The sequence below is a fragment of the Tursiops truncatus genome, chromosome 7 (assembly GCF_011762595.2).
Source record: "Tursiops truncatus isolate mTurTru1 chromosome 7, mTurTru1.mat.Y, whole genome shotgun sequence".
NCBI classification, from domain to species: Eukaryota; Metazoa; Chordata; class Mammalia; order Artiodactyla; family Delphinidae; genus Tursiops; species Tursiops truncatus.
The window spans coordinates 77,956,907-77,982,023 of NC_047040.1; the positions used below are offsets into that span (position 1 = coordinate 77,956,907).

At 39.0% G+C, this 25,117-nt stretch overlaps 1 long non-coding RNA gene across 1 annotated transcript in view; it reads right to left on the bottom strand.

Annotated features, from left to right (window-relative positions):
- Positions 1-22,700: 22,700 nt before the first annotated feature.
- The window catches only part of LOC141279194 (uncharacterized), a 46,655-nt gene continuing 44,238 nt past the window's right edge, over positions 22,701-25,117 (bottom strand). Inside the window, exon 3 of the long non-coding RNA XR_012333118.1 lies at positions 22,701-22,800. This is a non-coding gene — a long non-coding RNA (uncharacterized lncRNA). The remainder of the gene's footprint in view (positions 22,801-25,117) is intronic.

A 25,117-nucleotide genomic window follows, 5' to 3' on the forward strand; every position in this document is an offset into this window, starting at 1 on the left:
AAAATCTTCATTAGTAGGACAATTGGTGAGTCTGAATAAGATCTTGGGTATACTGAGTTAAGTAAAATTTATTATTAAAATTAATAATAAATTATTAATAATATTAGTACCTGTTTCTTTATACCTTTTTAATGTGATTTCTAGAAAATTTTAAATTACACATGTGGCTTCCATTATATTTCTATTGGCCAGCACTGATCTAGATCTTTATTGTCCTCCCAGTACTCAGGGTCACACACTCTGAACAGCCTCCTAGTTACCCTACTGACTGCAGTGGTCAGGAATCAGTCCTTGCGAATGCATGCTGGGGACTTGTACTGGGCCCAGTGGTTGAGTCAGTCCTCAGTAAGGCAGCAGGGTAGAATGCCTCAGCAGTGGGGAATAAGTCTCACTTAGTGGCCCTTGGAGCATCTATCCTCTTTGTTGTTATTCTTGATGTGCTCATCTAGAAAAAGAATGAAGCATCAGTGGGACTTACCACAAATGCAGTCAGATGGCCAGGATTCTTGTTTATTTGTCTGCTCTGTTTGTCCCAGCCAGTACTCTCATAGTGGAGTAAGGAGTCTTGGACCACTATTAAAAAGTTATTACATCAGAACTTTAGGAGCATAAGTTCCACCAAAATGGTAGGAGCAAGGGTATGGTTTAGGCTTTTTCCCCCAGAAAAGGAAAGCACTGATGGTATACCTTAAATAATGTACCAGTACTTACAGGGTTAACATTCCTTTTTGTGCCTTTGGTGAATACATTCTCCATGATATGTCTAAAAGCCAAATTGTTGTGATCTTCAGGAGAAGTAAAAGCTTTCTAGATTTTATCATTTCTACAGGTGAAGCACATCTCCTACAATCAACAATTCCTTAGGACGTTAGTCTCACCACACATGTGCTTTAGAAGTACGTCTCCTTTTTCATTAATTTATTAGGGTTCTAAGGTCAGTTTGCTGAACGAAGGTTCTGGCAACGTCTATGACATGCTATGAAATTCCTACCTAAAAAGGTAGCTTTGGAGGAAAAAACACTGATCTAACTGCTTAGCTGCCAACACTTCCAGAAAATTCCTTTGTGCTGTTTTTATCCAGGAACTAAAGGAGCAGCTAAAGAAGTGTATTCCTTGTATTGTGATTATGTCACACTTTATATACATTCATACAGGTCAATTAAAAGATATCCACTACAGGGCTTCCCTGGTGGCGTAGTGGTTGGGAGTCCGCCTGCCAATGCAGGGGACGCGGGTTCGTGCCCCGGTCCGGGAAGATCCCACATGCCGCGGAGCGGCTGGGACCGTGAGCCATGGCCGCTGAGCCTGCACGTCTGGAGCCTGTGCTCCGCAACGGGAGAGGCCACAACAGAGAGAGGCCTGCGTACCACAAAAAAAAAAAAAAAAAAAGATATCCACTCCAGTGATTCTGTACATGGTACAAAAATAAAATATATTTTAGAAGAATCCCAAAGTTGTAACATTCACACAGATCTTAGTTTGCCTGAGTCTTTCTGTGTTAACCAGCAGCAGTGACTCAGCATGTCAGGGCATGAGAAGCTGTAAACCAAGGCACAACTCTTCCTTGAGTTTCTCCATGGTTGTAGGGATGGAGGAAACCTGTATGGGGAAGGGGCTGATAAACTCATCCAAGCATCAAGAAAGACCAGCCAAATCAATTACAAAGGAAAAGGAGAATCTAGATTTAGAAAATGCGAGTATAGGTTTAGAAAAAAATTTGGCAATTCTTTAGATGTTTATATCATTAATTCCATTTTCATTATCAAAAAGTGGTCATGAATGTTCATTGAGTTTATGGTGTTATTCGAGTTTGCTTTGACACCTAAAGGGCCTTTGAAACACTTTTGTCTGTTTCAAGTGTTTGATGAGCTTAATTAAAAAAACAAAAAATAAAACAGTCACAAACTGGAGAGTTTGTGATCATTGATATGAGTTGTGTCTTCAATGTGTTTTCTGTGTACTTGAACATTATGATTGAGTTGAATGACCCTGTACTCAATTTCATCACTGGGTCAGTTCATTTGATGAAAGGCTGTATTAAAGTATTGTGCCATGGCCTACATGTTATCCAACTTCTTACACCTAGCTCTCTTCTGAGCAGAGGGAAAAGCCACTTGTGGTTTTCATTTGAAATTTTTCAGAAATCAGATTATCCAGATTTTTTTTTTTTTGCGGTACGCGGGCCTCTCACTGCTGTGGCCTCTCCCGTTGCGGAGCCCAGGCCCCGGACGCAAAGGCTCAGCGGCCATGGCTCACGGGCACAGCCACTCCGCGGCACGTGGGATCCTCCCGGACCGGGGCACGAACCCGTGTCCCCTGCATCGGCAGGCGGACTCCCAACCACTGCGCCACCAGGGAAGCCCAGATTATCCAGATTTTGAAGCTAGTGATCACCAGCTAAAGGCATTGTCTTGGAATCCATTAAGTATTTACTTTTCTACTTCTACCTAAATTCACTCATGCATTCCTATTAGCCAAAAACCTGAGCAGAAATCCCCACAGAAATTTCTCCTGTCTTTGTGCTCCAATAAAAACTATCCATCTCACAATTTCACTGCCACAATGAAAGGAAACTTGCGTGTGTTTTTCCCATAGCAGCTGCCGAGAGTCTCTCCTCTGTTTAATCGAATCTGGAGAGCCCCCTGCTCCTGCCCTTCCTGTCCTTTGGCACCATGGGTACAGAATGCCCTAGAACCATGACTGCCAGACCTCCCTAGGATGCTGGAGTGAGTCACTGGCTGAGTTCAACAGTAATGGAAGCTCCAAGCAGAGGAAAGTCACAGGGCCAGGGCTCCACAGGCAACATTCACAGCACGCAAAGCCATTGTCTAAACATAATCTAATTTTGGCCAAGAGGGTATGGAACAGATTGGTTTCTTTTTTGTCTGTTTCTCTATAACTAGGATCTATATGATCTGATAAATCCAAAGAGACAATTTTGTCTCGTGGCATTTCTTTTAAATTGGGTTTGCCGGGAGGTATGCCAGATGAAGTCCTTTCTTCCACAGTGGATTCAGGGCAGGCAGCAGCAAGCTGACCTTTCCCACCCTTTTCATTCACACAGTTCTAAGAAGAGAACCTACTTTTGTTCCTGGAGCTCATTCAGCCCTCAGCCTCTCTGCTGAGCCTACCAATTAGTGTTAATAATGGTGGCCAGAGTTTAAGGTCTGGACACGGGAACACAACTGAGTAGATGGATTCATTTCAGGACCTAGACTACTAAGAAGGCATCTGATAGAACATGGAGGAAGCAATTCATAAAGCTAAATAATAGCCTGGGGAGGATAGAGCTTCAAGTTTGGAAACTTTCTATCAAAGCCTTTTCATGTTATGTCGATCAACTCATTCAATTTGCCTCAAATCTTACTTGCTACAATTAGAATAGCATAACAAGGCCAGACATTTGTTTACAATTTTCTACAATTGATAAGTTTACCTTAAAATACTCAAAAAGACTTGCAGACATTTAAAATTCTGTATTGAATCAGGGTAAAAACTTTGAGAAGCTCATAGTTTATTTCATTCGTTCCCACCCTACCACTAGGATGTGTTTAATAAAGAATAGCTATAAACCAATCATCTTTTAAGGAAGGTGACTTTGAAGCCCAGCAAGATGACAAAATTTGCTTTAGGTTAGGTGAACAGTACAATGGCCAGGACCAGAACACTATCAGGCACTATGGGCTCAGGCCAGAGGGAGCAAGGTGGAGTGACTGAATGCATGGGTTTTCACACCAGCCTTGCCTGGGTTCAAGTCCAGCTGGTTTACCTTAGGAGATCTACTTAACTTCTCTCTGCCTCCATTTTCCCTTTCTAAAACACGGCTAGTAGGAGTTTCTCACTTACAGTTGTCTATAAGGACTGGATGAGCTAATGGGTGTCAAGTGCCTAGAACAATACTTGATACGGGCTACGTAAGTATTTATTCAACATAAAACGCAATGGGATGGTAAAGACCTTCTGTTTTGCTCCTTATCTACTTACATGATCTTAAAAAAATGTTTCATAGAAACTAATGTGTACAACATTCTTGGGATGTTGGGTGACTACGGGAGACCCAGGGTAGGGTCTGGCTGCTCGTCAGGCAGCGCTGTGGTGGAGTTGTGGCTTGTAAAGCCCATTGCGTAGTTCCCCATGCCCACCACCAGAACTCACTGCTCACCATAATTACAACAGGCTTTCATCGCCTGGTGTTAATGAGTATCATTGCATCCTTTGATCAGCGTTCTCACCTCCAAAGATGGATTCGTACTTTTGAAATTTTAATTTAAAAGGAAAATAAGCTCTTTGTCTACTGAGCACATATATTATGTAAATGTGACAATTATAGAGCTATAAAGAAGCACACATACATGTTTAATGTGCAAATTAGGGGTGAGAGGGATCTCAACAGCAACAACACACAAGGGTCCAAACCTCCAGTTTCAAAACTCCTAACAGAAACCAATGAAATATTTATGTTAGGAAGACATACACATCACATTTATATTTGTATATTCTACCATGAACAGACAATTTACACACATATTCACACCCACATATTCATATATCTATATATAAAATATATGATACTTATTCCCGCTTCATTTGTACCAAACAATAACAAACAGTCCTTCAAATGAAACATCTCAGGAAGAACCTGTGGAATTACTAGGTAATAGTTGAAGAGTATAATCAGGCTCTGGATCATAAACCTAAATTCCAAGCTGTATGTGTCCTTATCTTCCTACCTCATTTATGTAGATGCAATTTTGTTTGGTAATTACAATGGTATTTTTGAAGCAATATAAAAAGGTTCAGAGGTGGGTGGGGTACTTATATACGTGTCTAATTCAGGAAGTCTGGCAAGCCACTGCAAGCCACCAACAGCCCTCCTTGCAATGAGAAGTGTGAATGCTGGGAATTTCTGAGTGCTCTGTGCTTACTCCCCAACATCCCTGGGGGAGGGGAGGCATCCAAGTACTAAGTAAGGGAAAGCACACATTCCCCTGGTCTCATATTTTCCATAAAGAGATGAGTGAAAGAGGAGATTTTCAGCCTCTCCCCACCTCCTCACTTACTCTACCTCCTAGAGAAATGACTTGTCTCATCGGTGACTTTGGCTACACTGGGCTCACCCCTTCTGGGATTTCTTGAGGAGCCAGCCTGGCCACGTGACTCTTGCATTCTGGTTTGTCTCCATGATATGATAACCTTAGCAGGCAGGTTTCTGCAGGGGGAAAGTTCAACCTCTGGGGAAGGTGGGGTGTGGGATTTTTAGCAATTGCTTTGGCTACAGATCTAAAGCAGAGCTGCAAATCAGTAATGAAACTGACATTTACTTATAAAACTGACATTTTAATCTTCATCTGTTTTGACATTTTAATCTTCATCTGTTTGTCTCTGTGCCTTCATTCTTACATAGTTTGAACTTAGCTATCTCCGTTTGGACCCCTAAAAGGCCCAACACCGCAAAATAAGGAGTTAGGATCACGAAAGTTGCACATTTGCTGCCTCCCTCACCCCTCAATAATTCTGTCACATAGCACCTCTGATCAAAGAGCTGTTGGGTTAAGCAGTGAAGGGAACATATAACCAACAGTGGAATCCCAGGAAACAGAAGCCCACTGATTCATGATGAGGAGTAGAGATAATTTTGAGTGTGTCTCTAAATGATACCACCCAAATTCCCTTTGACCTGGAGGAATTTGACCAAAATACAGTGATGGAAGGACCCATAAGATTTTGAGGGAACTAAACTACCCTTTTGGGAACCTAATCAAAAATCCATAATACATAATCATTAGAGAAATGCAAATCAAACCTACAATGAGATATCATCTCACACCAGTCAGAATGGCCATCATCAAAAAGTCTACAAACAATAAACGCTGGAGAGGGTGTGGAGAAAAGGGAACCCTCTTGCACTGTTGATGGAAATGTAAATTGATACAGCCACTATGGAGAACAGTATGGAGGTTCCTTAAAAAACTAAAAATAGAACTACCATACGACCCAGCAATCCCACTACTGGGCATATACCCTGAGAAAACCATAATTCAAAAAGAGTCATGTACCAAAATGTTCATTGCAGCTCTATTTACAATAGCCAGGACATGGAAGCAACCTAAGTGTCCATCAACAGATGAATGGATAAAGAAGATGTGGCACCTATATACAATGGAATGGAATATTACTCAGCCATAAAAAGAAATGAAATTGAGTCATTTGTAGTGAGGTGGATGGACCTAGAGTCTGTCATACAGAGTGAAGTAAGTCAGAAAGAGAAAAACAAATACCGTATGCTAACACATATATATGGAATCTAAAAAAAAAAAAAAATGGTCATGAAAAACCTAGGGGCAAGATGGGAATAAAGACGCAGACCTACTAGAGAATGGACTTGAGGATATGGGGAGGGGGAAGGGTAAGCTGGGACGAAGTAAGAGAGTGGCATGGACATATATACACTACCAAACGTAAAATAGATAGCTAGTGGGAAGCAGCCGCATAGCACAGGGAGATCAGCTCGGTGCTTTGTGACCACCTAGAGGGGTGGGATAGGGAGGGTGGGAGGGAGGGAGACGCAAGAGAGAAGAGATATGGGGACATATGTATATGTATAACTGACTCACTTGGTTATTAAGCAGCAACTAACGCACCATTGTAAAGCAATTATACTCCAATAAAGATGTTAAAATAAAATAAAATGATCTTTTTACACTAAAAAAAAAAAAATCCATAATACAAATGCCAATGGAAAGATTCTCCCAAGTAAGCCAGGGGTCTTCCAATGAACCATGCCTCCCAGTACTCATGCCTGTGTGTACTTCCTTCTCTTGAATTCTATTGGTTATCACAGAATCAGCAGGTTGCAGTGAAAGTGATGCTGCATGGCTTGCAAGGCTAGGTCAGAAGAAGCCTTGCAACTTTCACCTTGGTCTCTTAGAATGTTCACTCTAGGGAAAGACTGTTATCATAAAAGAACTCTGATTTCCCTGAGACCTTCAAACTATCATGAAGCCCAGGCTAGCCACATGGAGGGACCATGTGAATTGACACTCTCAGGGAGGCCTCAGCTTTAAGCCACCTCAGTCCAGGCACCAAACAGGATGGAAAAAACTCCCTTGGACACCCAGGTGAGTCCTCAGAAAACTCCAGCTCCAGCCAACATCTAACTTTAACTGCTTAGAGACCCCAAATTAGAATCACCCAGCTGAACCCAGTAAATCCACAGAATTAGGAGAGATAAGAACAAGTTATTTTAAAAATCATTGATTATTTGGATAGTCATCTATAGCCTCAGGTAATTGGAACAGCATTCACAACATGAGGTATGAAATTGTTTGTAGTAATATTGCTGAGCTGCTACAGCCAGATGGGATTGTAATAAAGTGGGCATCCATGTTTTACCCAATGGGGGCATCCACTTTCAATCTGGATTCCAAGCATGAAGTTACTCTTCCCTCCAAAAGGAGCAAAAACAAACAAACCAAAAAACCCACCCTTTCCATCTGAAAACAAAGGGCTCTCATTATGCACCAGCAAGAAAAGTATGTGACTTGTGGAAAGTACTTTCAGGGAATCTTTAAGAGTTTACATCTTTAAAAAAAAAAAAGAATTATAAATGTTTAAATCCAATACATAAAATGAATTTGGCACAATTCCAGATGGAAACAAAAAAAAAAGTAGTAAGGCTCTGACATAAGAAAAGAATACCCTACCACAGACCACACTGGAATAGAAAGTAAGCAAAAGATGCAGGGCATACCACTGAGTTCAAGAGCTTAAGGTCTGGAATCACAGGTCTGGGTTTGAATCTTGTTACTGCCACCTACCAATGGTATGATCTTGGTCTAGTAACTTAGTTTCCCTGAGTTTATAATCTTAGAACCTAAATATAAAACCATAAATAAGTATTAAATGAGATGATAAATGCAAAGTGCTTATTATCATGCCTAGAATGTAGTAGGTTCTTAATATAAAGTAGCAATTATATTATACTCTAACGATTTGAGTTGTTTTGTATATTTTTGCTTGAATAACACAAGAGTCTATTCATCTAAATGCTTTCACCAATTTCTTATTGAGGGAGAAACTGGAAATTTACATCATAGCCTCACTGTATAATATTTGTGGAATGTTATACGAAATTATAAGTAAAATATATTAGTTAATGCTACTGAAATAAGAAATTCCTGAAAGTTCAGTGATTTAATGTGATAGTTTATTTCTTGTTCACTCAGTGTCCCAAAATGGGTGCTTCTTGTTGGGTCCGGACAACTCTTCTCCAAGTGATGATTCAGGAATCCAGGCTTGTTCCACTTTGTCATTTTGCCATCTTCAACATAAGACCTCCAAGGGCACCATATTCACTTAGATTGAACCAGACAGGGAAAGATTATAGAATATTATTACATGTGGGAGGCTTCTAGGAACCAGGCTGGGTTCCACTTCCAATCACATTCTATTAACTAGAAATCAGACACATGGCCAAACCTAAGTGCAAGGGAGTTAGTGGTCTAGCTAAGGGCCCAGAACATTTGATAATTAGATAGTAGTCTCTGCCTCAAAAAGTATAGAACCGGGCTTCCCTAGTGGCGCAGTGGTTGAGAGTCCGCCTGCCGATGCAGGGGACACGGGTTCGTGCCCCAGTCCGGGAAGATCCCACATGCTGCGGAGCGGCTCGGCCCGTGAGCCATGGCCACTGAGCCTGCGTGTCCGGAGCCTGTGCTCCGCAACGGGAGAGGCCACATCAGTGAGAGGCCCGCGTACCGCAAAAAAAAAAGTATAGAACCAAAATGACAAATAACTGATATGAACAACAAAAAAGGATAATATATTCTATGGCAAAATGTATATACATTTTTCCCCTGGTGGGTGTTCAACTACTTCTACTAACCATAATCTTTTTATTTCCAATATAAAGAACGCTCTAGATCAAAATCTAGATTTGTAGTACTGAGCTGACTACCATTATCAAGATTCTGTTGCCCAGAGCAGGAAAAAAGAGACAAGTGACACTTTTAACAGATTGTTGTTTTAACAAGATTTATTTATGTTCAGGTCGTATAAGTACCCATATTAAGGGCCACCTTAATTGTTTTTAAGGAAAAAAATCCCAAGTATACTTTTCTTGTTGTTTTATTCATTAGTATGCCTCCTCAGCAACTAATTTATTAGAATTGGGATTCCATACATATTTGAGCAGACCATTCATTCATTCATCCTTTCATTCTGTACTTTCCTATGTTCAGAGATGTAGAAGGTGTAAGAGGGAGAATAGAGGACGTGTTGCTCTTAAATCAGTTGGAGAGTTGAAAGTTATACAGCCTAGAATATCCAAAGAACAATTCTAGGAAAATATAAGGTAGGATAGCCTAGTCTAAATAGGATGACCATATTTTCTGTGTCAAAAAAATCAGGACATGTGGTCTAACTAATTCGTGAATTTGCTCATATGAAGTCTCATGAAGGTGTATTAAATTTGACGTTTCACAGACTATATGACGCAGTGACTTCCAGTTTAATATTTCATGTCTTCTGTCTGAAAACACTCAAGCAAACTTGAGATTCTTTCATTCCATTTCCATCTCCTTGAGGGTGACCTAAAACCTCAAGACACATATCACATATGTAATATCCTGGCAGGGAGGAGGAAAATGTGCTTGTCTTTGTGTGCCTTCCTTGAGTTATTCATTTCACATGTCTGTTCATTGGCCTCAGTGGCTGAAGGGTTCTAGGGACCCTTTTCTGCTGGCTTCTGGGTCCAGCAAGGTCACTCTGTATCCTCCACCCATCAGTGAGCCTCTCTAAGTCAGCTGACTACCCTCAGGCTCATCCACTTACACAGTTATTCTGCCATTCTTGTGTCACAGGGGGCTTTGCTGTGAGGTTTGCAAACTCCCAGGCTATATCCCAGGAAGGCATGTAATAGTCCTTCTGCTCCAAGATTCAACTCTTGCCCAATTTACTAGGAGTTTCTCTCTTCAGTCAACCACCCCCACTCCACACTTCAGAACTTGGCCCAGGACCTTAGGCCCTTTCTCAAAGACAATCCATGGCAAACCTTAGTCATGTTCACTTAGCTTCTTTCCCACCACTAGCAGGAAAAAAAAAAAAAAGAACTTCCTGTTCTATCTGTGAAAAGCTTATTCTTGCCATCATGATGCCTTCTTTGCCACTCAGGTCTTTTATAAAGACTATTCTCTCTCAAACCTGGCTCTTGATCTTCAAAATCAAGTTTGTAGAATTAAAAGCAATTCACAAAGACAACACTTCTTTCTGATTCTGTTTCACACAACTCAAAAGTGCTTTAATTTCAGACTATTGCCTCTGTCACGAATTTTTTTAAGTCTTCTTAAAAGCTTAAAGCCTAGAATTTCACTAATTCCTCTCTCTGTGTGTCACCCCAATCTGGAGGAGAGTGCAAATAGAATGTTCTTAGTGCTGCTTGAATGATGTGGAAACGGCAGGGGTAAATGAGGGGTTTTTTTCCAAATACGTGATTTAATATCAAAATATTTTTCTGCTACAGAAGTATAAAAGATTAATTCATTTAGATAGGCTACATTTATTGAAAAGAATGAAATGGTATGGAACTGTCCATACTATTAGAACTGTCCTGGAAAATTGCAATTGCATGGTTGCCATAAGTTGCATTGTACACATGTGAGTATTGAGGGAATTCACTGTTTGGGAAAGAGCACCAGGGGTCAGAGAAAGCTGTGTGGTTAGCCACTCAGTTACTGCCAGCATGTAGCTGTGCCAGTGGACAGATGGGCCTTTGTGCTCTCTTTAAATTCTGTAAAGCAATATGTTTGCATATGTTAAGTATCATCTCACTAATATTGAATCAATGGTTCTCAAATTTAGGGCTCAGAAAAATCAGGGAGGTTATTTTAAAATGTATCTTGGTAAGGGGGAAGGGAGGGTAGGATGAATTGGGAGATTGGGATTGACATGTATACACTACTGTGTATAAAATAGATAACTAATGAGAACCTGCTGTATAGCACAGGGAACTCTACTCGGTGCTCTGTGGTGACCTAAATGGGAATGAAATCCAAAAAAGGGGATATGTATACATATGGCTGATTCACTTTGCTGTACAGCAGAAACTGACACAGCAGTGTAAAGCAACTATACGCCAATGAAAAAAAAATTTTTTTAATAAGATAAAATGTATCTTGTTAAAAAAAAATTTAGACTCCTGAATTCTATCTCCAGAGATTTATTGAATAAGCCAGGGATGGGACCCACTAAGCAGTTTTAACAGATACCCAAATGATCCTCATTCAAGTGGCCCTCAGACCACACCTTGAGAAACTATCTCAACTCAGGGAAAGAAAACACCCATTCATTCAGCTGCTTTGTTTCATATCTGGGACTCCCCTAAATCAGTATCATCAATCACCACCCACACATGGATGGCAGTGATCCTATGGCTTGCCAGGGCTCACTTTAAGAGCCTACCTGCTGAGGAAGGTGCCCACCCACAATCTCCCATGCAGAATCAGCATCTCAGCACCACCTGTGATTCCAGGATTTGCTTGGCACTTTGGCCATCTGGACACAAACACACACAGTGGGTAGTGCTAGGATTGCCAAATAAGTTGCCTAGATAACAGCAAGCTTTTGTTCAGCATTTGGCCAGATTTTGTGCCTTGACAATTAGTTATTTTTAGGAATCTGACTTTTTTCCCCATAGGAAGATATTGTCTCTTAATTCTTTCTTTAAAAACTGGTTGTTATATGTGAAATACTCTTTCTGCTACCAAAATACCCTGAACATTACACTGGCTTCATTTAAACAGAAGATATGATAGGACGATTATACTTGTCTTCATGAATAAAAGCAGAACAGTGAAGCCATTGCTGATTTATTATTGTTCAGATATGTTGTTTTTGTTGCTAGCATTTTTTAAAGGATCAAAATTCACTAGAACAATCTCATGAAATACAGATTTTTCTCCTTATTTATAGCACCAATAACCACAAAGATATTCAAAGGCATTTTATCCTATTCTAAAGGTGCTACAGGGCTTCCCTTGTAGCACAGTGGTTGAGAATCTGCCTGCCAGTGCAGGGGATATGGGTTCAAGCCCTGGTCCAGGAAGATCCCACATGCCGCGGAGCAACTAAGCCCATGCACCACAACTACCGAGCCTGCGCTCTAGTGCCCGTGAGCCACAACTACTGAAGCCCACACGCCTAGAGCCCGTGCTCTGCAACAAGAGAAACCACCGCAATGAGAAGCCCACACACCGCAACAAAGAGTAGCCCCCTATCGCCACAACTAGAGAAAGCCTGTGCGCAGCAACGAAGACCCAACACAGCCAATAAATAAATAAATAAAAAATTTAAAAATAAATAAAAAATAAAGGTGCTACATTTGCAAACATTCATCCGGGTAGAACAGAGAGTGCTCAAGTTCATTGTGCTGACTCAAATCGGGGGTAATAATTGGAACCAGGAGAGCTTTTAGGTAAAATATTGGACTGGAATGCAATAGAAAATCTTACAGAGCTTTGAGAAAACACAGTGGTGCTTATTTCAAAGTGCCATACTGAGAGAGGAATTATTTACTGTCACGAGTTATAAATAATGAGGTAAAATAAAATGGGAAAATGTAGGAAGCCTATCTGAATTCCTAGCAGTGAGACTTATTTAATAGTGAGGTATGTTCTGCTAAGAAAAAAAAGTCCATATCAAATGAAGCATTGAAAACCAGCCTGGACACTGCACTAGAAAATGTAGGGTGAAATCCTCTCCAAAGGGGAAATACATGGACTAACCCTCAGTGGTGCTCCTCATTTCAGCATTTTAGGACACAATATTCCTAAAGAAATCGTTTCTTTCCATTCATATGTCAACACAGGAAACTACTTAATCCAAAAATCTTCAGAAATTAATTGTAAAGTTGCTATGGTACATAATGAAGGTGGAGGTGGTAGAAGACATCTAAGTAATTTAGGCTCAATAGGCAGTCCATAATGAGTCACTGGGCTTTTCCACTGTTAAACTCCACCTCACTGTCCATAATTTCTTTCAGTCTTGTCTCAGTCCCTAGGCTAATTCAAACATCCTGCCCTCTCACTCCTTCCCCTGCCCCCAGTCTGATGGAACTTAACATTAAGTCCATTATTAGGCTGGGGCTCTCGAGACTCGGTGACTACCGCTGCACCCAGGGGTTTGTTGTCCAGATTCTTGGATTCCTGCTCACTGTTCCTTATTGCCATAAGTGGACAGCCACAATCACGTGTGCCTTATGCCCAAGTCCCAAGTAATGACAGCTACTTTTGCTGGCTCTTCCTGCTGTCATCACCCTTGGTCCCAGGGCTTTGTACTTATGGGCTAAGGTGCAAATCTCTTCCCCAGTGTCTCCCAGGTCCCTTCTTAAAAGACAATGTACTGTTTCTTTGCAAGAACACCACTTTTCTACAAGAGTGAGGGCCTATTAGGGTACAGTAACAAACATCTAGGTCCAACTCTATAAAGTAGTCTCTGTGGTCCTTGGTTTTAGATATATTTGCCCAAGTCTTTTCAGATTTAGGCCCTGTTCTGCTTTACTATTCAACAAATCCGGCTTCTCCCTATTTTATTTTATGTCTCTGCTCTAAACTCACCTGGTCACTAAAGAAATAGTGGCTTTACCATGTACTTAAGGTCCCATCAAGACCTCAAGTACACTTTACCCAAGATCTTTTACACCATCAGATCCTACCTTGTCTCCAGTGTTTTTACAAGACTCTGCTCTGTTCTAACTCTGACTCATCCCTTTCTCTGATTCTCCTCTTAATTTGTTATCTCTTTCTCATTTGGAGGCCCAGAACCGACCTGTCTTTCACTGGTGCCCAATCTCTCCCGACTGTGTAGAGTATGACTGCCAAAATAGCAGATGTAAGCGCAGAAATTTCCAAACAAGAGTATGAGATATAAGTGTGAGACACGCAAACTGGAGAGTTAGATGGGAGAAGGGCTTCTCTGTTCCCCCCACCTCAAATTAATTTAGGCCTAAAAAGTCTAGTAGCGACCTGAATTTAATATAATTGGATTTGTCTCAAATGTAGATGCTCAAGAAGAAAAATGCAAATGGCCATTTATTAGAGTAATGAAATTAAGCAGAATGCTAACATGCAGGGCTGACAGGGATGAGGGGAAATGAGTGCGTTCATGTAAGATTAATGGAAATGTCCAGGAGTATGCATTTTGGGGAAAGTAACTTGGCAATATCTATTGAAATTTAAAAGGTGCATACCTTTAGCCCAACAATCTCATTTTAACAAATATTTATTTAGTGGCGCATCTGTGTTAGAAGCAACAAAAACCATATTGAGGAAAACAGACAAGTCCTGACCCTTATGGAGCAAGTATTCATGAAGGAGAAAGATAAATTAATCAAATCACCAAGGAGATGAATGTTACTAAACCACAGCTATGATGCATGTTAGGAAGGAAGTGTACATGATGCATATACATGGGGAACCTAACCACGTCTGCAGGGCAAGAAAGGCCTCCCTGAGGAAGGGAGATCAAAGAATGAACAGGAGTACACTCAATAAAAGAGAGGACAGTAGGAGTTAACTGCGTAAAAAGAAGGGAAAATATTCTAGGCAGAGAGAACAGCATGTAGAATAATTTCTTCAATTTGTTCATTTTTCACCATGCCCAACCCTACCACCTTGGTCCAACAAGCCAAGCTCATTCCATACTAGGGTCTTTGCAGTTTCTGTTCCCTTTGCCTGGAAGGCTATTCCTCATGATCTCTGCATGGTTGGCTACCTTTTAATTAACATCCTTTAGAGAGGCCTTCCCTGCCCACCCAATAGAGGCCTTCCCTGCCCACCCAATAAGGAGCATCCAGTTAGTCATTCTCTTTTATATCACCTTAAATTTATTCTCAGCATAGAAATTAACAATTATCACTATCTAATAAACTGTCTTGTTTATGTTTGTGTTTTTGGTGTGCCTTCTCACACTTTACTCCTCTAGAATGAAAGCACCATTAGAAGCAGAAACCTTGCCTGTCCATCCCAGAGCCTTCACATTAACAAATAAAGATGTTCTGTAGATGGAGGGAACATGGGAGAACACTGGAGGAATTGAAAGAAGGCTGGTGTGGCTGAAAGGCAGAAAGTGAGGAGGGAAGGTCAATCTGGCTATAAATGGAAACTTGATTAGAGAGGGGCAAGAGTAGGTAGATAAAGATAGAACTTAATTAGGAAGACATGACAGTGGCAAGAGATGGTTGTAGCATGAATTAGTTGGGTAGCAGTGGAAGTAGGGAGAAATTGATGAATTGAAGAAACATTTAGGGGTAAAACCATGCTTGGTGATGAATTATATATGGGTAGTTATTTCTATTGTGCAACTTTTTGGATGCCAGTACCATTCAATAAAATAGAAATTACTGGGGAGGACTATGTTTGATGGAATTATGAGTTTGATTTCAGATAAAATGAGTTTGTGGCAGTAGGAGTCACGGGTCTAGAATAATGAAGAGAGGTATGGAGTAGAAAAATAAATCAAAAGTAATCTAAAAAGTAATAAACATGTTGCAACATACATGGTTCTGGAATCCAGAGTCAAGGGTGAAGATATAAATATGGGTGCCATTCCTGTATACATGGTAATTAAAGCCTTGGTCATTGATGAGGTTATCTAGAGGTAAAATATAATATGCAAATAAAAGAGTGCCTAGACTGAGCTTGAGGAGTTTGCATTGAAGAAGAGGTGGTGGTGAAGTAGACTTAGAAGGAACAACAAAAGAGGTAGGAGGAAAAGCAGAGAAACTTCCAAGGAACAGAGAGGATGGTCGAAAGTGTGCTAAAGAAAACCAACGTCCCACTGGCTCCAGCGTCATGCTGGTTATGGTGACCTTAGCAAGAACTAGTCTGTGGAGAGATACATCTTACATACATGCTACACAACCACATAAAGCTACATATTATTCCCTGAAATAGTGTTTTCAGTAGCGTAAAAGAAAAACATCTATATTTAACAATTTAAATATCAATGGAAAATACCTACACAGATTATGATACACCCATACAATGGAATGCAATAGTTATTGAAAGTGAGGAAATCTATGTATGATGATATGGAAATATGTCCAGATATATAAGTAAAGGGAAAACCTATGTTATAGGTCAATATGGCTAGCCTGATCCATTTCTGTAAAACTTGTGTAGATAGATTGATTAATATAGCTGTATGAAAGGGAAAATTGAAAAGAATTTGTAGCACCAAATTATAAACAGAGGGCTCTTCTTGGACTGCTAATAAATGGTGGGAGCAGGAGGATAGGGATGGGGTAAAATTTAAATGGTGGGATTATGGACACTTCTTTTGTGTATCTCAATTAAAAAAACATGGTGATGTGCTAAACCTCCTTTTCACTTTGTGATGTAAAAAGATATTTTTCAAAAATCTAAACCAATATAAAAGCTGAATCTATAAAATAACTGCTTCCACAAGTATGTCAGAGAAGTGGATAACGTCACATAGCCCAAGAAAGTTCAACTGACACATTCACTAATTGGAGCCTCTTTTTAAGTACAAAACAATTATTTTATGATTTTAAGTCAAATGCTGGACATACCCAAAGTGGTAGCCGTCCTTAATAAATGCTTCTTTATCTAATATGAATTCCCATATTTTGTACAAACTTATCACAGATCTATGCTCGGTAAGCACTTCCTTGGATTAAATAGTTTTGTTCAGTTTATTTTTAAAATTAATGAATAGATTCTATTTTAAAGGAAGCAATGATGAAGAATAGTCCAAGATTCATGGTCTTATTAATTTTCCTTTTCTTTGGCATATGTATGGTGTATGTATATCTGTGGGTTTTTAGGGAATGGATACACATACAAATGTACATTATAAATCTACTTATATTGTGTATATACAGTTGACCCTTGAACAACACGGGTTTGAACTACATGGGTCCACTTATACATGAATTTTTTTCAATAGATGCATACTATAGTATTATAAAAATAATGTTTATTCTTCCCTGTTGGGGGCTGAAACATCATGTGCAAACGGAGACTGTTTTTTAAAAATCTTTATATACATATATCTACATAGTTGTATATGAAACTATAAATTGATTAGTTTATACATTAGTCCCAAACAGAATTCTCAATATTTACTTATTCATATAAGTAAGTCATATATAGAAATATATATTACAAAGCTTAGGCAGATGTGACATATAAGATACTTTAAGAAGTTTCTTTTAACATGTAAGCACTTTAATTTTAATAAAAAGGAATATGTCACTAATGGTATATTGTTATTTACTGTTTTAATTAATATAATTCAAGAATCAGGATGAATGAATTATAGAAACTTCTTAAAATGCTATAAATGCATTCTAAATATATTAGAAAGTACTTTCCTTAAGTTGCATTTAGTATCATAAATGGATCATTTACAAAATGTGTAAAACAGCCTTGACCGAAGTCTGCTAAATTTGCATACTTTCCAACTTAAGAGTAACTTAACTTGAATAACTCTCCATAGTTAAATTATCTAAAACATGCAAAAAAAGGAAGCAAGATGGGGCTTCCCTGGTGGCGCAGTGGTTGAGGGTCTGCCTGCTAATGCAGGGGACACGGCTTCGAGCCCTGGTCTGGGAGGATCCCGCATGTCGCGGAGCAACTGGGCCCGTGAGCCACAACTACTGAGCCTGCGCGTCTGGAGCCTGTGCTCCGCAACAAGAGAGGCCGCGATGGTGAGAGGCCTGCGCACCGCGATGAGGAGTGGCCCCCGCTTGCCACAACTAGAGAAAGCCCTTGCACAGAGACGAAGACCCAACACAGCAAAAATAAATTAATTAATTAAAAAAAAAAAAAGGAAGCAAGAAAGGACTTTAATGATAGAGAAGTTAAAATTTTTTTCTCATTTCTGTGTAATTCACTAAGACTCCATCCATCTTTACCATATGATGTTTATACTTTGGATATAAATATAATTTATAATCATAGTGTATGAAGCACCATAGAAGCACACACACAGAGTAACTGAATTTTTTAAAAGACACAAAAGTAAATATTGATTTCTGATAATACATAATACCTAAGACTCATCTTGAATATATGAATATAATTGTTTCGTTAGACATCTTTACACTGTAGTTCTTGCAAGCCAAACTACTATTTCAAGCACAAAATCTCAAACATACTTTTGTAAAATTCTGAAATGTTTAGAAACTCAACACTAAAGCCTAATTTTATTTTATTTTATTTTTTATTATTTATTTATTTATTTTTGCGGTACGCGGGCCTTTCACTGTAGTGGCCTCTCCCGTCGCGGAGCACAGGCTCCGGATGCGCAGGCGCAGCGGCCATGGCTCACGGGCCCAGCCGCTCCGCGGCATGTGGGATCTTCCCGGAGTGGGGCACGAACTCGTGTCCCCTGCATCGGCAGGTGGACTCGCAACCACTGCGCCACCAGGGAAGCCCTAAAGCCTAATTTTAAACACAAGTCTTGCATATGCCTGTGAGTTGCTGAACTGAAATACTAAAGAAATTTCTCTTCCATCATCCTGCCTTTACACAATGTCTAGCTAATCATCCCAAAGCCATTAGATGCGATTTTATTTTTAAATGTCTCAGTCATGATGATTTCACAACCTCCCTTGTAATCCATTCCTGTACTTAAAGTTCTTTTTTCTCAGGAAGCCCTTCTCTAGGGTAAACTAGGAAGAAACAGTAAAAGAGACCTAAAAGGACTTTAAAATATTCATTCTTCTTTAAAAAAAACAAACAAAAAAAGATATTCTCTTAGGGAATTTCACTGTCCTAAGCCAACTAAGAAAGAGCCATCTTGAGCAGGTAGATCAAAGTCTTATGGGACTGCACCTCAGGAACGGCCCTTTCCTATCACGGTTGCTCCAGAGCCAAGCAGTCATCCCAAAGAGCTTTCCTAGACAGAATCCCAAGGTTGTTCCAAGTTTGCGGCATCTCCCTTGGCTGGGCTCAAGCATCTGCCCTCTCAGGCTTTTCCTGCCTCTTTTGGTCTCCCCTACCTTCACTGTGAACCCAGAGATCTCATTACCATGAAAAACAAACAAGAGAAAACACCCTGCAAGTGTAAAGCATTATAGGATTTTAATGTCTTGTTTATACGGTCCCCAGGTATGCCCCTAACATTTCACCTTTCTGCTGTGTGACTCCTTCCACTACTGACTACCTGATGTACATTTATAAACCCCTGGAATTGGGAATTATTTCTAGAGGGCCCTGTTCTATCCCAATCAGATAGACAAACCCCAGCAAACCCAATTACCATTTATTATCATATTAATATATCACCACTCATATTTGCAATTTAAAAAAAGATACTTTCCTGAGATAAGATCTTATCATAAAAACACTTGGTAAGTCAGAGGGGAAGATTATTTTTGTTCAAAAAGGTGGGTCTCATTAATATTTTACTCATGGCAATGAGAAACTAAGGAAAGAAAGCATTATCTTTGTAAAAGGCATTAATGTGTCCATGGAAAATGCTACAACGTAGTATACTGAGAGCTGTTTGTTAAACTTAGCGTGCATTTTATTCCTTTTTAACTTCTGGTTTAGTGTTAATTCCTATTCTATTTGTATGTTAAAGAAAGCAAAGTTAGTTATATCATTCTCAGTGCTAATAAAATTGATGGTGAAAAATCTGACAAAGAAAACAGACGGTCCTCCTAAGACCCATCAAATCTCTCTATCTGCAGCCAGGCCTTGTTTCCTGGATCCTACATGTTTTATTGTTTAATGTAACTGATGACTTATATATCATGGACACAATAGAAATGCCAGACTAATTTTTACTGGAAGGGCATTCTCTCACACTCATGTTACTTGTTCATTATAATTTAGAACAGTCAGATGACAGATTTCTGAGCTGCAGATCAGTAGAATATCTGAGTTCCAGCCCCAGATTGACTATCAAAAAACCCAGGGCAAACCACTCAATATGTCTTAATCATATTCTAATTCAGTAGGTCTAGGGTGGTGACTCTACATTTCTAACAGACTCATTTGATGATGATGCTGGTTCTCAGATCACACCTAGAGCAGCAAGACCTTAGGATATCTGACTTGTGTGTAGATAAAAGCAGTTGTACTTATTATTACACAGTACAACTGCATGAGTAAAATAATAGGTGAGAAAATGTTTGGAAAGTAAAGAACTATGTAAATGGGAAGTTTTATGAAGATATTAGCACCTTGCTTTTGAAACAAACTCAATGTGAAAATCTAACTTTGCAAAATAGATCAATAATTAAGAAATAATATACTTTTCTTGATGATTCTTTGCTTTATAAGAGATGTCAAGATGATATTTCTTCAGTTATTGTATCCACTAATACATTTAAGGTGATTCAACACTTAAAAATTACATTTAGGGCTTCCCTGGTGGTACAGTGGTTGAGAGTCCGCCTGCAGGGATCACGGGTTCATGCCCCGGTCCGGGAAGATCCCACATGCCGTGGAGCGGCTGGGCCCGTGAGCCATGGTCGCTGAGCCTGCGCGTCCGGAGCCTGTGCTCCGCAACGGGAGAGGCCACAGCAGTGAGAGGCCCGAGTACGGAAAAAAAAAAAAAAAAAAAAAATTACATTTAATGCATGGCTTCTCATGAGCACAAATACCTCATAAAACTCTATGCCAATAATTTACCATAAATGTAAGTCATATGTCCAGTCAAATTCTATTTAATACCTAGATTCAGTTTCTGTCTATCTGATCTAAAGTCTTAACAGAACTCAATTCAAAGAACTAATTTGACTGTTTTTTCTCTACTGAGTGGATAAATGGCAGCTGCAGCATTTTGTGTATGTAAAGAGAGTGTGCGTTTATTATTGGACTGAAAGAATTAACACTGGCCAGAGCAGTTAATGTACCACACTAGGAATAATTAATAATTTCTATTTTGGAAAAATAAAAGATTTTAGTGACTCACCAAGGCAATATCTCTTTGTTAGTATGCAAAATTTCTTTATATCAATTTTAAGCCTATAGGTAGTCCAAGCCAGAACTTATAGTAAGATAGTAAAAACAAATAGCTCAAAATTTGTGAACCATATGAAGCTAAAATCTAGGCTGATGAAGAAAATAAGGGAGCACTGAGTGCGAGTGTGAGTATCTGTGTGTGTGTTAATGTGAGGACTGGTTTTTGCCAAGCACTGTAGGTCCTACAAAGTTACACTGAGCCAATAAATCAATAGAAACAGTACACGGATCACTAAGACTGGTAAGCAGAGAAAATGGAATAAAACCACAGATGTCTTGGATATCAAGGACCAGGAATTGGCATGAAGTATTTATTAAGCTATATCTAAAAATTACACCATCAGTTTGAGTGATTTTGTGATTTGGCCTCTGGACATGAAAACAAAAATAAAAGTAAAAATAAACCCAGTTCTTATTAAATTATTGTATAGTGAAGAAAAGAAAAGTTTCCCACAAGTTGTAATTTAAAGAATAAAAATATATACAGTACATCTTTGCTGCCCTAACTGATCTGAATAGCAATAACCTGGCACTTTCATATTACTCCCTTTTCCAGTAAGTAATTGATCAGTTGGAAACATTTTGTAAAATATGGTCTTTTCTTTTTCTGATGTTAATGGCTCCTTGTTTATATGACTGTATGTGGCATTGATTATAAGGACATTTGTTGGATTCTAGTTTTATACTTATACATTTATAGGACATCAAGTATTAGGAGATACTCTATATATTTTCTCAATTTATTGAGTAGTAAAACCAGGAACAAAGAAATGAGAGAAGTCAGAGATTCGATGACAAAGCAGTGGCTTTGATTGAATCCAGTTCAGGAAGACAGTTAACTGCTTCCAAAAGTATTTATAAGAGTCCTGACCATAAACTGTGTATTTGAGCCATATTTACTAGGTATTAAAAACTGCTTAATATACATGTATGTTCAGTGAACAGCAGCACTATTCACAACAGCCAAAAGGAGAAAACAGCCCAAATGTCCATCAATAGGTAAATGAGTAAACAAATTGTGGTAGGTATATACAGTGGAATATTATTTAGCCAGAAAAAGGAGTGAAATACTGGTACATGCTACCATGTGGATAAACCTGAAAAGTATTATGATAAGCGAAAGAAGCTAGATGAAAAAGGTCACATTTTATATGAAATGTCCAAAATAGATAAATCCATAGACACAGAAATCAGATTAATGGTTAACGGGGGTAGGGAGAGAAGACAATTCAGACTGATGACTTAACAGGCATGGGGTTTCTTTCTGGAGGGGTGAACATATTTCAGAACTAAGAGGTAGTGGTTGTACAACATTATGAATATACTAAATGCACTATTGTTTACTCTAAAATGCTTAATTTTATGTTATGTGAATTGCACCTCTATAAAAACCATTTGAGAATGAACAAAAGTAAGAATAATTATCACTCAGTGCCTAGTCAGCAGAGAGCCTGAGTGACAGTAAGTGTTCAATAAACATTCACTGAGCAATGAATGAATAATAAGATTATAATTCTCTTGCTAGATGGTCTGTTTTCAGAAAGCCATTGTTCAGATTTTTAGATTTCTCCCCCCTTCTAGAAACAGTGGAACCAGAAAATAGCATGAAAATCATAGAATTTAGAAGGGGAAATGTTAAATGACAGTCTAACCTGGTTACTGTATGAGGCCCACAGGTGTGACTCACTTTAATTAGGTAACAGCCACTTAGTCTCAGTAGGCCAGAATCTGAGGCTCCAGACTTCTAGTTCTCTCTTTGTTACTCCTCACTGCTTCAGCCATGACCCAAGATCCCTGAGAAGGTTGGAGCCTGGTGGAAGAGGAAAGATTTGACCAGACAACGGCTGTAATGAAGTTAGTTTACTCTGTGGATCAGGACTCAGGCCATATTTGGGTGTGGAGGGAACACAGCTGCACTAAAAAGAGGAAAAACAAAGTGGGTGGTAAATAAATTATCAAAAGTATAAAATGCAAATATCCCAATGGTTGATGCAGTTCTATTCCCAGTGGGCAAATATCTAGAATTGTAACTCTTTTTCATAAGGGAGTTTAATATTGCTTAAAAGGAGAAAGAGGGAGGTAGGTCCCATTCAAACAAAGCCAAGGAAAATAAATACATGTACACCTCATAAATTTATTAGAATTATTTGAAATTTGATAGAATTTTAGGATAAAGGTCTATCCTAAGAAATTTGGCTAAGAATAGTCCTTATACGCTCATATTTTGTAATAATGTGATTTGTTTGAAAGTGAGTTCTCTTTTTGATTCCTATCCTTAAAGAACTTCCATTTTCAAAAAGCCAACATGAGGCTTTTCTTATAAGATAGTTCAGTGACAAGAGATAGAAATTGTCATTAAAAGGTATACTAGAAATTTTCTTTTTCAATGCTAAAAAAAAGTGAATCGAGCTTGCAAATTGTGTTGAGATGTGAGTGTGTGTGTGTTAAAGTTCAGTGCTGATGGAAACGTGCCAAGGACTGTAATACTAAGAACTGGCTTACGGCCAAGTGCCTTTGGTTTTAGAGAAGGCGAGCACGAGCCAGAGAATGCTCTCAGTACTGGTGGGAGGTTATTTGAAGTTGAGGGGGTCAGTGTATTTGATGCCCAGGAGCAGAGAGAAACAATGATTCTCTGATAATTAGGAGAGTAATCCCAGCAGGGAAGCCCTATCACCTTTGTTTCTCTCAGACAGAAGCATCTCCAGGCTATGGCTTAATCTTGTGAGTACTCTAACTTGGAGAAATCATGATATCTTTGGTAGTATGCTGCGAGCTGACCCATGCTTACTTTGCAAACTCCTTCTTCCATAAACAGACATTATAGAAGGTGAAATTCTATGACTTGATCCTTGTTCAAAGCATCTTATAAACCATATCAGCAATAACACTGCAAAATCACTAAGATGAATGCACATTTCTTGTCAGTATACTTATATATGTTTAATTCTCTAAAATTTCTGTCCTTTATTCTTTTTTCTTTTGATATCTTTCTTTTTTTTAATGTAAAGTCAATTGATTCCATTTTCTGTTTCCTCAAGCCCTCCTTTCCTCTCTACTCTATTAGAATAATTTTCCAGGCCTGATGGTGTAATTGTACATACAATATTTCTTATCCTGGCACTTTCTAACAATAAATATCAAGATCAAAGTTAAAGTCCCATTTGCAGGATTTTTTTTTTCATGTCATAGACACACAGCACAAATCTGACCTTTTCCTAGGCCTAAAGCCTATGTTGGTTTTTTCTTTATTTCTATCATTTATAGTCCTGTTTCTGTGACTTTCTTTATTGATCTGACCCTCCTCTTTTCTTACTGAGAAAAATTCAGTTTTTACTATTAAAGATTCTTTTGACAGTGCTGTAAAACTCACACTTTAGTGATTTACATATGCTCCTAATTTAGTGATATTATTTGAATTCAACAATTTTTAACAATTAATTCACCTCCAGTTTCTGCAAATTCAGCTCTTATACAGAGCCAGATCTCTTCATTGCTCAGGGAGCAGTCACCTAAGCCTTTGGGCATAACAGAACAAACATACTGATGTCTCTTAGCAGTTACTCATGTCTAGACTTTGCTCCAGAATCTCCTTAGTACTTCAGCTGAGCCTGAAGTCTCTAGTGGGATAAGCTAAGTTCTCTATTGCAGATAATTTTCTGACTCACAGTAAACAAGAAAATGTTGGGTGGAAAGATGCCATGACGGCAGAAGCAAATGTTAGTGGGGAATACTGCAAAAGCAGCCTCTTATAGGCAACAAGTTCAGGAAACAATGAACAGTAAGACGGCAAACACCACAGACTCGCTGTACTTAGAGAGGCTGCTGGGTTTTACACATGCTTTGTGTTTAGCCTAGATTTGTGATGAGGCCCTTAATATGCTCAGGGAAACTGCTGAATATTTTTTTTAATTGAAAACTTTATATGTGAATATTCCAATGAAGGATAACAAAAACACTGGATTTGCAGAAATTCTTTTCTACCAAGAGATCAAATACTCTAATACACAATACAGACAAGGACAGGTTACTAAAAGGAAAACTGAGAAGCCTAGAGAAGTACATTGAGTTGACAAAGCAAATCAGTGGCCAAGATGGAACTAAAATTTAAGTCTTTACTTATTTCAGAG